General features: G+C 59.2%; 1 protein-coding gene across 1 annotated transcript in view; it reads right to left on the bottom strand.

Annotated features, from left to right (window-relative positions):
* Nucleotides 1-12,712, bottom strand: part of ADGRG1 (adhesion G protein-coupled receptor G1) — a 30,359-nt gene extending 17,647 nt beyond the window's left edge. The window contains exon 1 of the mRNA XM_015586942.2: nucleotides 12,467-12,712. The gene's annotated coding sequence lies outside the window, so the exon portion shown is untranslated. The remainder of the gene's footprint in view (nucleotides 1-12,466) is intronic.
* Nucleotides 12,713-12,925: the final 213 nt, after the last annotated feature.

Here is a 12,925-nt window from a genome sequence, read left to right as displayed (position 1 = left end):
GGGCCTGAGGAAGGAAGGATGTGGCCCAGGAGAGGGGCAAGGAGAGGGGCGAGCGAGGGCGACGATGAAACCTTGAGAGTGTGAGCGTGCGTGAGTGTGAGCGCGGGTGTGCGTGTCGGCGTGCGTGAGTGTGAGCGCAGGTGTGCATGTCGGCGTGTGTGAGTGTGAGCACGGGTGTGCGTGTCGGCGTGCGTGAGTGTGAGCGTGCGTGAGTGTGAGCGCAGGTGTGCGTGTCGGCATGCGTGAGTGTGAGCGCGGGTGTGCGTGTCGGCGTGCGTTCGCTGTGCGTGTGCAGGTGTGCGAGGGACACGGAGGAGAAAGAGAGAGAAAGAGGGTGAGAAGCGGGCAGGTTGGCTCTGAGGAGGAGGAGCGGAGAGGCTGCTCAGCCGGCCTCGGAGGCCAGCCTGCGGAGGCTCGTTAGTTAGCATGGGACAGGGCGCGAAGCTGGTGCAGGTGTTTCCTCCGTGGGGGACAGGGTGGGGGCTGGGGGCACCCTTCACCAGCAGTTTCCTTACTTAGAAACACCCAGCAAATCAAAGGGATGCCCCCTTCAGACTGGTGGGAGCCAGGGCCACACCCCACTCCCAGCCTGGCCCCCAGCCCACGGCTCCGGGGAGCAATCTCCTCCCTCTGTTCTGTTCTCACTCTCAAGTAGGGTGACTGAGACCCCAGCTAGGTGACCACACAGAGCTCCCCCCAGGAAAAGCGTTCTGGCATCACCGGGGGAAGAAGAGTGACTTCAGGTTTCAGGAATTTTTCTACAGTAAAGGAGAATAAAAATTCAGCGAGGGGCCTGCCCCCAGAGGCCGGTGGATGCCAAGGCCCTTGCGCTCACCACCCGGGTGAGTCTCGCATTCTTGCACCAGACTGGTGGGAGGGCTGTCCCCCGCCGGCACAGCCCCACCTCCCCGGGCTTCTGGCCTAGCCTAGTCCTTGGGCCATGACCCCCCTCTGCATGTCCCGACGGGCTCTAGCCCTGGGGGAAGACTGGGATGGGAAGAGGTGGGATGCAGGAGCCAGCTAAGCAGAGACGTCCGCCCTGCAGCCTGCTTTGTCTGGACCCAGAGCATTTGCTTAAGGAGCCTCGGAGAGGCCAACATATGGTCACTCAACCAGAGACGAGCCTGGGCTTGAGTGTTGCCGCCTCCAAGCCTTTGTGCAGGGATGCCAGCCTTGTGACACGTCTGTCAAGGTCCCAGTGCCCTGAGCCTCCAGCCTCCACATCCTCACCTGACCGCCTCCGCACTCCAGCCACACAGTGCCCGACGGAACACCAGATGGTGATGGGAGTGAATGGGGCTCTCTCTGGTACGGCGGAAAGGACCCTGGGACCCCAGGAGAAGAGGGGAGGGCAGCTCTTGCCTGGCGTCGGGCAAAGCACTTCCACAAATTATCACTTGATCCTCATCATAATTCTGTGAAGCAAATGCTGTTCTAGCCCCACTTTAAAGATAAGAAAACTCAATCCAAAGAGGTCGAGCGATGCCCGAGATCTCACAGCAAGCAGCCACGCCAGACCTCAAGCCCGAGTCCGCCTAACTGTAAAGCTTATGCTTTTAGTCATTGTGGTCATTGTGGTCTCTGGAGTCCCTTCCCTTCCCTTCTCTGGGACTGCCATGAGGTAACCAGCCAGAGCAATTTCTAAGGACGACTTCTCAAGTTAGAGAAGAACTGCAGGCCCTGCTTGGTCTCGGGTATTAGCACATCAAAGGCTCTGACAAGTCCTGTAGGGAGAAAATCCACTGAGCTTAGTTGTCTTAGTTTCCCAGCCCAATGTGTCCTTTTCGGCAGGGACGTGTGGTATCAACATGAAAATAAACTCTAGGAATTCTTGACACCACACAGATGCGAAGCCTGTCAGCACCCCCCTCCCAGCCTCCAGCCCCGTCCCCTCCCCTCTGAGCTGTCCCAGAGGCTATTAACTAGCCCGAGATGGGCTCCAGGAGCCATTTGAGCTGTGATGATCCCCAGGGCAGCTCATCACCATCTTTGACACTTCCAGGCAAGAGGTCCCCAGGGAGCCTGGGGTCTATTTGGCCTTGTCCCACCTCCCTTTGGCCAGCAGCACAGCTCTTAGGGAAAGGGCACTGCCAGCCCTGTCCCCAGGTTGGCCATTCCATTAAAGTCAACCGCAGCCAGCTGGGCCCTCAGATTCTGCAGCCGAGATACTTAGAATGGAACTAAGAGGGAGGGAGAGAGAGAAAGGAAAAGAGAGAGAGAAAGAGAATGAACATGAGGATGCAAAAGCTTTTGGGGGCTGAGAATCGAAGCCCCTTAGAACTTTAGACTGAAGGGACCTAGACCCTAAGGAGGAGGAGGCATGAGGAGGGGTCTCAGGTCTGGCCCAGTCTGGGGCAGAGCTCAAGCACAGGGGTTTTTCATGAGCAGTCCAGGGACTGGGTGCCAACCCTGGTCAGCTCCATGTTTCTGGGCCGGACTGCAGCCCACGGCCGAGACCACTCAGCCCTCTCCCCAAGGGGCCTCTGAGGCTGGACTCCAGGACCCCAGAGCACACACCAGTGAGCACCTGCCCAGGGAATGTCCACTCCCAGAGCAGAGGTGGCAGGAGTTAGACACACAGGGTCCAGAACTAGCTCTGCAGCTAGCTAACTGTCCCTGGGACCTGTGGGCTAGTCGGTCCCTTGTCTGGGCCTCAGTTTCTTCCTCTATTGAATGGGTGACTGTGATCCCTGTCCCCAACCTACATTCTCCATAACCCAAGGCCTCCGGAGGCTTACAAGGAAGGGCAGGACTTACCTCCCCGCGGGCAGCAAGGGGTAGAGGCCATCTCCTCCTCCCTCCTGGCCGGACTCCCCTCTCTGTCACCCCACAGCAGACCTCGGCCGTCCGGCTGCAGTTAGTTGCCCTTGTCTCTCTGTGCTCCTACGTTGCACAAGGCCAGGCCCGCGGGGTCAGTCCAGCTACCTCCCTGCTCGCTTTCTGGGGCTGCAGTTCGGCGGCCCTGGGCCTGGCAGAGCACCTGTCTTTGGAATATGGAACCCTGAGCGTTCCCAAGGTCAGCCACCAGCTCTCCTTTCCTTTCTCCTCCTCCGGGTCCCCAAAGCCTGGCTGAGGGGCAGACAGGGCACACAGCCAGACGTCCTCCCCACGGGGGCTGGCGGCTGGGACCAGGCTTAGGCTCGGGGACAAGTCCTGGGACATTGCACCTGGAGCCCCCAGGATCCCATCCCAGCTCACGGAGCACACGGCACAGCCTCACCAGGTCCCCATGGACAAGGGGCTCGCCACCTCCAGCAACGCGGCTAACGTTAATTAAGCTCTTTGAAAATGCAAGACTTGATTCTAAGCTCTTTACACGAGCTAGCACATTTAATCCTCCTCAAACCTTATGAGACAAGTACCATTATGCCTATTTAACAAATAAGGAAACTGAGGCCCCAGAAGCTCTAGGTACCTGCTGGAGATCACATAGCTAGCAAGAAGTGGAAATTAGATGCCACCCCAGCGCCCGGTTCTACGACTCACACTCTTGATTTTGTTGCCTGTTTCCCCTTGATCTTTCCTGACTGTAAAGAGCTTCTCTTTAAAATTCACAGTAAAAAATGCTTCGAAAAGTTGTTTCCTTGGGGTTAACCGAATGGGGTTAGCCCTGGTCCTGGGGGCTGTCAGAACTGCCCAGGTGACCCCATCTGAGCTCCACCCCTATGCTCCCCATCATCTGCAGGCCCCGGACGCCACCTCCCAACACTCTTCAGAGGCTTGTCTCTGACCACAGGGGTGCGGCCCAGAGACCCAAAATAATTTTTAGCTAGAGTGTGACTGGGGGGAGGGGAGTGGGGTGTGAGGATCTCACCTCCAACCACTTTCTCGTTCTTGAGGCCGTCTGTTCGACTGACCAATTCCCCTTAGAGTGGTGCCTATGACTCCCCCAGGGCCCACAGTGCTACCCCAGCCCCTCCCCAGCCCCACCAGCTGCACTATCAGTGTTGGGAGAAGCGGGAGGAGGGAAGCGGGGAGAATGGAGAGATGGAGAGAAGAAGAGAAAGACAGAGAGGGAAAGGATGGAGGGGGAGGAGGGCAAGGGAAGAGGGGATGGGACGTGGGGTGGGGAAGGAGAGGACAGTGGGACCAGGAGCCACAGGGCCGGAGAAGCGGAGGACGGGCGCAGGGGGAGGAGGTACCTGGACTCCTCTTCCGTGGCATCGAGTGGACTGCAAATACGGAGCGAGCTCAAACGAGGGACGGAGGGGCTCGCCTTGTGTGCGGGCTGCAGCCCATTGGGGCGCTGGGCCAGTTTCTCCCCAGTTCAAGAGCCCAGAGCGGGATGGTGACGCTGAGCCACCTCGGCCCCTGCCCCCTCGCTCTCAGGGAGCTTCAAACAAAGGGGGCAGCCAGGGAAGATATGCTGCAAGCCGCCAGTCAGAGAAGGGGCGCAGGTGACAACAGCCCCTGGCAACCGTTCCCCTGGTAACCGCTGGCAGCTTCAGGAACTACGTCACTGCCTGGCTCCAACCCAGCACAGTGCAGGCCCCCTAACTTGTCCCGTACCCAAGTCCCCCAACTCAATGCTGGCGAGGCCAGGCTGAGAGCTGGTGGTGGGGTGGGGGAGGTAAGGGCAGGGTTTAGGACAGCAGGTTATGGGGAGCACTTGCCTGTCTAAGTTTGTCAACATTGACTTTAAAAGCAAATCTTTTTAGAACCCAGTGGGGGCTACCCCTGTGACCAAAAATATCCACTGTCAGCTGCATTTGCCCCTGGAGGTTGCCAGCCCGCGGCCTTGGCCTCAACCCAGCCTGGACACCCTTCTAACCCCCACCATTGACTGCCATGAGCGCAGAATGCGCACCATACTGCCATGGAAGCGTCTTGGGGGGTTACCTCCTTCAGGAGGCCTTCCCAGATTGCCACAGCCCACCAGGAATCTTTCTTCTGAGTGAACCCAGGGGCTGGGATTTCTCCTGCTTTTTTTTAGAGCTTTCTAGGGGGCTGAGCGTGGGTCAGGCCCGGCTCTCTGTACCCCGAAGTAAGTACCAGTCGTAGGAGGGAGAACAGAGGCCAAGCTTGTGAAACTCCTTCTGTGTGCCAGGCACTGCCCTGGGTGTTTCTACTACTCTGCGAGGTCAGCCCCGTTGAACCCACCTTACAGATGGGGATACAGAGGCCCAGGGAGGTGATGTGACTTGCTGAAGGCCACCTAGCTGGTAAGGGAGGGCTGTGGAATTCAAACCAAGGTCTCCTCCAGGACATGAAGACATCGAGACGAAATGTTCATCTGATGCTCGACTAATCCTGGCCCCCATCCAGTGCATGTCCAAACTTTATTCGCTCACTTCCAGTGACAGGGGGCTCACTTCCTCCCCAGAGGGCACATCCTTTTGACTTCTAAAAAGCCCCACTGAGCCAAAGGGAAAAGAACCTCAGAACCAGAGGTGGATGCTCCACCAAAGTCCTCTAAACCAGCCACAGATCGGGAGATGGGAAGCTGCTCAGGAGGCTGCGGGCCCAGGGCCTCAGCCAAGCAGCTACGAGCATTTTCCCGGAATAAGTGGGGAGACTCCTTGGCCATCACACTCCAAGGGGTTGTAGGGGCTCTGGGGCGGTTTTTGGCAGAGGCCATGGGAAAGTCGGCAGGGGCTTGGGACCGTGGGGCTGCAGTGCCCATGTACCCCGACACCTCCACCCCCCTCCACTGGACCAGAGCCAGGAGGTGGCTTCAGTCAGGAGGTGGCTATTGTCTCACTGCCGGCCCAGAGCTGTGTCCCATTCAGGCGCTATTTTTGGCCCCTGGAGGAAGAGGAAAGGAAAGCAAAGAAAGGAGTTGCTGTTCTCGGTGGACCTTGGCCTGGAAAAGATTCGCAGGCCTGCTGGGCCAGAGAAGGCGGTCACTGTCGGACCCAAAGATCTCGGGCTTAAAAAGAGCTGGCAGGGCGCTGGGGTTCAGGGGCGCCAGGGGAGGGCACAAATAGGGCACCTACACTTGGGCCTCACTAACTGCAGCGACATGCAGAGACACAGAGGCACGGCATCCTGGGACCCCCACCCCCCCTACAGTCGCTAAGCACTTGGAATAATAACGAAACCTACAACAGCTCATAGCTCCTCGCTGCCCGGGGCCAAGTCTCTGCCAAAGAGATTGACAGTCCTCACTTAACACTCACGACGCTGCTGACCAGAGCGGAGGTAGGGGACAAAATTATGAGGCTCACTGTACAAGTCAGATGACTGAGGCTCGGGGAGCAGAGTGACTGCCAAAATAACAAGCGAGTGACACCACTTCCCTCCCTCCCCCCTCGGCCGCCCACCCTTCCGGTGTGCTAGCCTTCTTTCTACCCTCAGGTTGGTGAACATGCAGGTCTGAGAGGCCCACGGCCCAGGCCAGGTCCCCTCAGCCCTACACTCCCATCCCGCCTGGACGGCAGTTACTGCAGCTTCTGCCTCTGGTTCCGCAAACTCAGGTTGGGGAGGAGAGGTGGGGGTCCCAGGTGTGCTGGCATGCTGCAGGGCCTTGAGAAAGCACTGGCTGTCCCCCCACCACAGCTGGAGATGGGGGCTGCACCTGGGCCCAGCTCCTCCTCCCCCAGTCCAGGCCTTCCACGTGCTTGACTCCCCGCCAGGAGCTGGAGAGCAGAGCCTGGCCATGTGGTTTGGGTGGTGTGCACAGGTGGCAGAGCCCGAGAGGGTGCAGCAGGCATGGGCACGAACATAGGGTAGGCACGGCCGTGAGAAAACCACATGAGGATTCCTTCCGGCCCTGTGCACGGCCGCAGCTCCCACAGCGATGTCACACGCTGGTGTGAGAAGGGGGACGTGCCGCGGGGCAGGAACACCCCGACCCAGGCGTAGGCCTGTTGTATCAGGGAGAACGAGGGGTGGCATCAGCCCCGTGATGATTTGGGAAGGGTGTCCCCACTTCCGCATTCCTCCCTCAGACGCTGCTGCCACACTCCAGTTCCACTTCCCCGAGGTCCTCTCGCCGTCTGTATGTCCCGTTCCACTCTCCGAGCTATTAGGAGGCTAGTAGGAGTCCCTGGAGATACAATAAGGTGGCACTAATGGCGGAAATCTGGGCGTGGTGACAGGCACGGCTCCAGGGACGTTTTCTAAATGGAGGCACCACTTGCCTGCAAACATCTCCCGATGCTTCTGGCATGACCAATACACTGTCAGGGACTTAATGCCTGGGAAAAACGTGGGAGCTGGGTGCCTCTCTCCCCCAGGGCCAGAAAAGCTCAGGGCTGAAAGGGGCCATGAAGAACTCCACATGATGCCCAAGTTCCCTCCACAACTTCTCTGCCAAACTTAAACACCCACAGGGACGGTGAGCTCACTGCCTCAATCGAGCGCACCATCTGTGGTGCCCTGGGAACAGGTCCCGGCTCCATGGCAGGAGACTCGGCGTCAAATCCTCGGTGCCTCGAACTGGACTGGGGACCTGAGACGTGCTTCCTCATCTGTGAACTGGGACAAAACTTTAACCTCTGCAGGCTGACAGCATCTGGGACTGAACGAGGGTCTTTGTAGGCAGTGAAGTGGTGGCAGGTTGGGTTATGAGTTGCCCCAAGGGTTTGACACACGCCTAGATGGTGACACAACCCGGGAAGCAGTGGGCAGAGGACACCTGGCCAAGCATGACTCAGCTGCCCCAGCCGATTTCTGGGTTTCGCCCCTTGCATTTGTCACCATCAAGGCAGGTGGGTCTTGGCAGTTGTCCCCACTGCCGCAGGGTTAGAGACCCAGGGTGCCAGCCACAGAGCCACACCCTGAGGGCCAGACTTGGCCAGGGACCCAGAAGGGGTCAGCCACCCAACATAGCCTCTAAGCACCAAGGAAACAGCCCAGCAGAGAAGGCCACAGAGTGCTGCCCCAGAGAACCAGCCCAGCTGGAGTTCGGGCCTCCCCCGTAGGCCTAGGACAGTGGCCAAGCCTTGGGTCTCGGGGAGCAGGAGGGAGCCCCAATCTTGGACAACAGATCGGGACCCTATTGGATAGGTTTATCCATAGGGGAGGTTCTCTGGTGCCTTTCCCTTTCTGGTGATGTCACGAGAGGACAGGGCCATCGCTCTGGGATGAACTCACTGCAGATCTCTAAGAGAAGGGCTTGGGAGTGGCCCGAACTGTAGCAATGACAACACCACTTACGGTGTGCCACCAGGCATCAGCCACTTAAGATTTAGTGGCTCACTCAACCCTCTCAACGTGCCATTACCATGCTCATTTTAAAGATGAGGAAAACGCGGCACAGAGAGGCTAATACACCTGTCCAAGTCCACACAGCTGATGGAGCTGGGACAGAACCAGGGGGACAGCTGAGCTGGTGACGGAGAAGCAAAGATCTGAGACAGCTGGGGCAGGCTCTCCTGCCCGTGGGTCCCTACAGCGTGCAGCTGTCTCAGATATTAGAGATGCAGGTCTCTTCATCCCCATTCTGCAGCCTAAGTAAGGAGGCTTAGAGAAATTAATCCCTCGCTCAAAGTCACTTTTCAAGGATTTGAACTTAGTTCTGTCTCAACCACCGCATGGTCCCAAAGATAAGACCTTCAGCAGAGCTTCAGGGAAGACCTCTCCCAGGCACACGGTGGGCCGAGCACACACTTTGCACCTATTTATTGCCCCAAATTCCAGCAACAACCCTGCCAGAGGTGGTACTGCCATCTCTATGTGGAGGTAAGGACACGGCTGTCCAGGAGGTTGTGACCTTGGACAGCAGGCTACAAGCCCGTAGCTCTCTCTGCAAGAGGACAGGATTGGGAGGTCTAAGAGGTGGCAGAGACTGCTCTAATCTCTCGTTGTTGCTTGCTTCAAGTTCAGTTAAGTGGCCCTGAGCCTGGGGAGACACACTGGAGCCATTAGCTGCAGAACCTCCAGCCTTTTAGGACACTGGAATTGGGCTGGCCCGGGACTGTGAGGCCCCCACCCCCAGGCCATCTCTCTCTAATGCAGAGGCCTGTCCGCCAGTTCCCAGAAGCTCTGCCAACTTTTCCAGGACTCAGCTTTTATCTCTGCCTGCCTGGAACTGCCAAGTGCACCACATACAGCCTGAGCCTGAGCTAGTTGGTGCCAGCTCGGGAGACTGATGCTGACCCTACTGGCCTCCTTGCCAAAGCACAAGTCAGTTTAGAAAAGGGACAGTTCCTCCCAGGTGTCCTCAGCTCTCCCAGAGGGTGGGGGAGACAAGAGTAAGTCCCCTCAAGTTATTCCATGATACCCCTGGGCCTCGGTGCCCCCATCTGGCCAATGGGATCATGATAAGGCGAACATTTATGTGGGCCGAGCACCATTCTAAACGTTCTATTGCAGTAACTCATTAGTCCTCGCAACAGCCCCGCCCCCCCACACACCATATAGGTACAATCGTTCCCCACTTTTTCCAGATAAGGAAACTGAGACAGATGCCCAAGTTCACACAACCATAGAGGAACAAGCCAGGCTTCTCCCCAGGCAAACGGCCTTGCTACCTCCACGGGTCCTAGAGGATTTGGGCCACAGTCGGGATGGGGTTCGAGACAAGGGCACCCAGCACAGAGCCTGGCCCGGCCGAGGAGCCCCCTCCCCACCAACGGGACAGGAGAGCTCGGTGGGCAAGAGTACAGACTCTGGAGCCCCAGAGATGAGGGAGCACTCACAGGCAAGCCTCTTGGACCTTGGTGTCCTCATCCCTAAGTGGGCTCAGCATGAGCACCCGCCTCGCAGGAAAAAAGGTGCAGGCAAAGCACAGAGCCCAGGGCCTAGCGAGGTCCAGCCCAGGCGGGATCCGGCCCAGGCCGAGCCATTAAGGAACTAGGGAGAGTTTGGGGCTTAAGGGGCCTAAGAGGGGCCTCAGCCCATCTGTGCCAGGGCAGATGGCACTGAGCAGGCATCAGAAAATGTGTCCCAAGCTCTTCCCCACACCCATGTCCCCTCTCCCCAGCAGCCCAGGCCTGACCTCAGAATCTGCGGGGCTCCCGGAGGGCCTCAGGAACTCCCGATGGGCTGTGAGCACCAGACAGGCAGAGGGCAAGCCTGGGGAGGCTGAGCCCAGCGAGCGCCCCCCACCCCGCCGGAGAGGCCCCTTTGTGCCAGCCCTGCCCTGCCCCCCATTTGCCATCTGCCTGTTCCCTGGGGTCCTGGTCTCCCAGCTGCCCGGTTTGCTCATGCGATGCCCCATCTGCTGTGAGTCAGAAGGCAGGGTCCACAGGGCCATCTCGGGTTGAAGTTGGGGGTGCTGAGCCTGCTCAAGCTCTGGTTCAGGGGGAAGGGGCAGCACTGGGGTTTGGGGCTATGTGCCACATTTCCTCAACCCCCAACCAGCCCTGTTTCCGACTCTTCGTCATCTCTGCTGAGTAGAAGCTCACCCCTATCCCTGAAATGGGCACAGCCCCCACCACCCACACACTGCCCCCCAAGCATGAGCCAGGTGGCACACAGCTCAGGCTTGGGGCAGCCAGAGCAGCCTCACACCAGGAGACTTGCCCTCTCCACCCTGCTCCGGTCACAGCCTGGCTGCTGGCTGCACTGCTGCCCAAGCCCTCCCACCATCGCTTCCCCCACAGGGCAGATTAGAACCTGCCGGCCTGGTACCCCAGGCCCCAGGAAATGACACGTGCCAGGTCTCCAGTGCCATCACCTGCCCCATTCCCCCAGGCTCTGATCATTCTTAAACCTTTTCCCACACAGTTCCCTCTGCCAGGGCTGCCCCCACCCAGCTCATGCATGCACTTCAAACCCTTCCCTCCCTCCTTCCCAGCCTCCAAGCCCAGGAGAGGCAGCCTCTGCCCATCTTCCCAGTCCTAGGTCAGAAAGTCCTCTCCACCTCTATTAGCAAGCTCGTCTCACTTCTCAGCCTCAGATCCTAACGGTCATGTTTGTTTGTGTCCCTGACGAGATGAGGGTGTCCCAGCCAGGCTGACCGGCCCCTGCCCGGTGGCCCAGGGCACTAAAGCCAGCAACCACAGTACAGGCTGCCCAGTCTCCCTCACAGACCGCGCCTGGGGCGGTGTCCTTCAAAATCTGACACCCTCAGAGCCGGGCCCCAGGACCACGAAGGCAGGGCAGCTATTGTCACCCCCACACACCCATTTAGCAGCTGAGGCAACTAAGGCCCAGCGAGAGAGGCCGGGCGAGGTGGCCATGCTGCTGCCATGACCAAGGTGGGTCTCTACCTCAGACCCTGGAGTCCCTGCAGCAGAGGGGGATCAGATCCGGCCTCAAGAGCCAGTCGCACCCCTAGACTCAGCCCCTCTCTGCAGGGACCTCGGCCTGGGCTCTGGGAACCGACTCAGCAGCCGCAGAGCCTTCTTCCCACTCAGTCTCCAATGCCAAGGAACCGATCCTCTGCCCTCAAGGTAATCACAGGGAGGGGGAGGGGGCTTGGCTCTGGGTCTGGACCACCTGTGGGCTCTAAGATACCTTATTGGTCTCATTCACTGTTGTGACCCCCATCCGTAGGACAGTACTGGGCACACGAGTAGGCTCTCAGTAAATGTTCATATGTATAACTTCCTTGGTGCTCTGGAGCCACGAAGGCTATCCAACCCACCCCCCTCCCCAAGGCCAGAGCTTCTCCAGGCAGGGTGGGAGTGGGGCCGGGGTGGGGTGAGAGGCGCCCTGCTTGGACTGTGTCCCTCCAGTAAAACGAACACCGGCCCCCTCCCCTGGGGCCCTGGGAGACCCCCGACTCATCACCACAGGAAGGAAGCTCGTTGGGGAGAAGGGGAGGACAGGAACCAGCAGGTCCCCTCCTGGGTGGAAGAGGGTGGGCAGTGAGGTAGCCCCCGGGGTGGGGAGACCTTATCAGTGCTGAGCAGATGGGGCCCTGAGGTCTGGGGGTTTAGCCGGCAGGGCGCTCTCCAGCCCTCCGCCTCTGCTTCCCCATCAACCGCTCCTGGTTCCCAGGGCATTCTGTTGCTCCAAGTCCCCCATGTTCAGACCCCACAGCCAAGACCACCTCATCCCAAAGGTGGCTTGTGTGATGAAAAGCCAGACCGCCACTGGCTCACCTGAGGACTCTGGACGCAGCCCCAAGGCAGCTGCAGAAAGAGCTGCCCTCGAGAGCCCGGTGCCCAGCGCCCTGTAGCAGCCTCTCCTCCCTGAGGCTGCGCCCTGGTCCTCCATCCCCAGACCGGCCATGTGACCCTAGGTCAGCCACCTGCCCTCTCAGAACCCTGGTTCCCCCATGTGTGCAGTGGGAATATGAGCACACAGTAATCTCACTGCCCAGGGAGCAGACCCCGCTTACTGTGCCCAGCGATGACACCACTCCGAGCCTCGGTTTCCCCAGCTAACAAATGACTAGTGATTCTGAGAGGTTTCATCCTCTTGGGATCCATCCTCTTCCCAGCCATCTCCTTGTCCGTCTCACCCCAACTCTAGATATTCCCCACAGCGATGCTCATCGGCGCTAGCGCTCACCGAGATACCAAGACCGGCCAATTCCCCATTCTACCAGCACCCGACCCTCTGCCACACACACACACACACACACACACACACACACACGCCCATCCCTCTTCCCTCTTTGATGTGGTACCTGGTGCCAGGCAGGGTGTCCCTCGTAGGGCCAGGCAGCTGAACTGCCTTTCGAGATCCACCTCTAAGGCTTAACCTGCCAGCATGATCCCGCTGCTGCCGCCGAGGGAGCTGGTGCGTGTGGGAGGCTCCCAGTCCCTCTCCTGAGCAGGGAAGGGCATGCAGCCAGTGCGAGAGGAGCCAGAGCCAGGGGAGGTGCTGGGGTGTGTTTGGTTGGGGGAACGTCCGCTCCTGCCCCAGATGGACTCCTCCCTCCTCACTAGCTAGCTGGCTGGGGATGACGGGACCATACAGTGAGTCACAGATTTCTCAGAGGGAGGCTGGGACCGGGGAGGGCTGAGGGCTGAGGTGGTGACCCTGGGGGATGCCCATGACTCAGCACGGGGCGAGGGGGCACCTCCGCTTCGCAGCCCTCCCCATCCAGGCAGACAGGTACCGGGCTTTGTGGACAGACAGACAG

The sequence above is a fragment of the Pteropus alecto genome, unplaced genomic scaffold (genome assembly GCF_000325575.1).
Source record: "Pteropus alecto unplaced genomic scaffold, ASM32557v1 scaffold123, whole genome shotgun sequence".
Taxonomy (NCBI): domain Eukaryota; kingdom Metazoa; phylum Chordata; class Mammalia; order Chiroptera; family Pteropodidae; genus Pteropus; species Pteropus alecto.
Note: the sequence above shows the minus strand (reverse complement) of the source record. Positions and strands in the feature narration are given on the sequence as shown.